Source organism: Octopus bimaculoides, chromosome 19, assembly GCF_001194135.2.
Source record: "Octopus bimaculoides isolate UCB-OBI-ISO-001 chromosome 19, ASM119413v2, whole genome shotgun sequence".
In the NCBI taxonomy this organism is placed as follows: domain Eukaryota; kingdom Metazoa; phylum Mollusca; class Cephalopoda; order Octopoda; family Octopodidae; genus Octopus; species Octopus bimaculoides.
In genome coordinates, this window is record NC_068999.1 from 41,612,527 (window position 1) to 41,615,566 (window position 3,040).

Here is a 3,040-nt window from a genome sequence, read left to right on the forward strand (position 1 = left end):
GCTGGTTGGCTGGCTGGCTGGCTGGATGGATGGATGGATGGATGGATGGATGGATGGATGGCTGGTTAGCTGGTTGGCTGGCTGGCTGGCTGGCTGGCTGGCTCCCTGGTTGGTTGGTTGGTTGGTTGGTTGGTTACAGGAGGAGAAGGTGAAAAAGAAGGGAAAGTGAAGATGAAAATAAAGGAGGCGGAAGGAAAGGGAAAAGGGAGAGGTGCTGATGAGGTGGAGGAGGTAAGTGAAAGAAATGAGAGAGGAAGACAGGAAGAAGAATAGTAGGAGGAGAGAGAGAGAGAGAGAGAGTGGTGGGGGTGTGATTCTTGATTTATTTTGAGAGGTCAAATGAAGTGTAAAAGGTTAAGAGGGAATCACAGCAATTATTTGTGGCCTTGTGCACTGGACCGTAAAATATAGAACAGAAAAATCAAATAAATAGATTATGTGGGAGGGTGTGAAGTTAATTGATACGGTTGAATGGATAAAATGATGGGCTGTTGGTTTCACCCTTTAGCATTCAGTTTTAATCTGTCAAATGTAATATCCAACTTGGTTCCATATTTCAATGATGTGATTGTTTATTTTTAGAATGACATTGTAGGTCAGGTGCAAGGGGCCAGATCTGGTCAGTTTGAAAACAAAATCAAGTGGAATATTTTGGCCAGGTGCGGCCGGTTTAAATATGAAAGGATTAAAGGTGTTCTGAGTTGTGCGTATGTTTATGCATGTGTATATGTGTCTGTGTTTGTTCCCACCACCACCACTGCTTGACAACCAGTGTTGGTGTGTTTATGTCCCTTTAACTTAGCAGTTTGGTAAAAGAGATGAATAGTACCTGGCTTAAAAGATAAGTACTGGAGTCGGTGCAATGAAACATGTTGCTATGTGTACATACAGTTAGGCATTTGTTATTTTTCTTGTTGTTGTTGTTTTTGCTTATCCCTATTATATTACCTACTCTTACTACTACCCTTGCAACTCCCACACTACTGCCATATAATTGCTGAAGAATCTCTTCTCGTGTTGCAGTATATGTGTTTTGCATCTGTTAACATCGATTTGCATGTGACTGCACTCTGTAATCTGATATAGCGATATGCATGTGCATGCTTCTGAGCATGCAACGAAGTGGAGCAAATGTGTGTGTGTGTGTTTGTGTGTGTGTGTTCGTGTGTATGTGTGGTGATAGTGTTTTTTATGCATTTCACGCTGGGACACATAAGTGTGTGTGCATGTGTTTGCATGCTTGTGTGTACATATGTGAAAGTGGTGGTATACATGTATGTATGCATTTCACAGCTGGAACATAAATATGCATGCATTTGTGTGTGTGTGTATGTGTGTGTGTGTGTGTGTGTGTGCGCGCGTGCGTGTGTACATGTGTGTGTGTGTAGGGAGCTGTTGCCTCTGCTGGCAACAAGGCAACGAGGGAGTTTCTCTCTCTGTCGAGGTGAAAGGCAGATTATATAATGCTTGTATATGAAACGCAGTGTTGCATGGGAGCGAAACGCAGGTATTAAATGTGGAAGAGGTGTGGAGAGGTGGGGCGGGGTGGATTGGATGGAAGGAAGGAATGAAGCAAGCATGCTCTGTTGGTTGTGTAATGTTAGTGTTGTTTTGTGTGTGTGTGTGTGTGTGTGTGAACAACAGAGTACAAATGAGTTGAGAGAAAATCTGGGTAGAAATGGAATCAGATACTACATTCTAGAGAGAAGACAGCCCTGGTACAGGCACAAAAGGTGGTAGTGGTGGTGTGGGTGGGGGGCAGTGTAGGGCAATGTCAGCAGCCTTGGAGACAGTGGTGGTGGTGGTTATGGTTATATACATGTGCTCTCAAGACCGCACTCACCCAGATATGTGTCCCATCAATAAGAAGGCATTTAACTGATATTTTACTCTCCAAAATAATTTGTCAGCATTATATGACATCTGTATATATCAACATCATCATCATCATCGTTTGACATCTGCCATCCATGCTGGCATGGGTTGGACGGTTTGACAGGGGCTGGCCAGGTAGAAGACTACACCAAACTTCTGTGTCTGTTTTGGCACAGGCGTTACCTATGTGGAACTGGAGACAGCTTTCCTCAAGGTGTTGTCACAGGTGTCAATGGCTTTTGTGAACCGCCTCTTGCACTCCATGTACTGATGGTGTATTGCCGTTTTGAGCACCCAGGCTGGGCATACACAGTATTGAACATGTCACGCCCTACAATCTGGATGTGCTGGATCCACCCACTACCAAAACACATGACAACGACCCATAGACTGTGGTCAAAGTGCATTTAAGAAATTGACTTTATTAGATTTATTAAAATTTACCTCTGACATAATGAAATTAAAACATATTTCACAGTCACACGTCTCCCATTTCGTTTGCAGTTCAGTGTATAAGTGAATAGACAAATGTAAGAAAGATGCACTCATCACATCACCTAAGAGTACATATATTATTATTATTTAAAAAAACAGCTTGTTTCAGCCAGATGCAACTTTGTAGGCTTTACAGGTTTGTCACAGGAACCAAGCTCATGTCTTGTAGTCAGTGTTGCACTTATACATACCATGTTTGTGTGGTTGTGCATCTGCATGAAAGCGTGGGTGTGTGTGAGTGTATTTCGACGTGATGGAGATGTCTACATGTATGTATGTGCTTCTTTATAAATAGTCTTATGTAAACACACAACCAGACACACACACAAACATTGTTGACACAGGCAAGCTTGGAGAAGTCAACATTAAAAGATGATGATAATGATGTTGACATCACATTAACAAAAGGATACAGATATCTATATGTATATAAGATACGTGTGTGTGTGTGTGTGTGTATGCATGTAGGTATGTATGTGTGTGTGAGTGGCTATGTGGTAAGTAGCATGCTTACCAACCACATGGTTCTGGGTTCAGTCCCACTGCATGGCACCTTGGGCAAGTGTCTTCTACTATAGCATTGAACTGACCAAATCCTTGTGAGTGGATTTGGTAGACAGAAACTGAAAGAAGCCCGTCGTATATAAATATATATATATATATATATATA

The 3,040-nt window shown here is 42.1% G+C and overlaps 1 protein-coding gene across 2 annotated transcripts in view; it reads left to right on the plus strand.

The window, feature by feature from the left end:
- LOC106873569 (uncharacterized) overlaps positions 1 to 3,040 on the plus strand; it is a 49,216-nt gene that overhangs the window by 33,521 nt on the left and 12,655 nt on the right. The gene's annotated exons all lie outside the window — the stretch shown is intronic.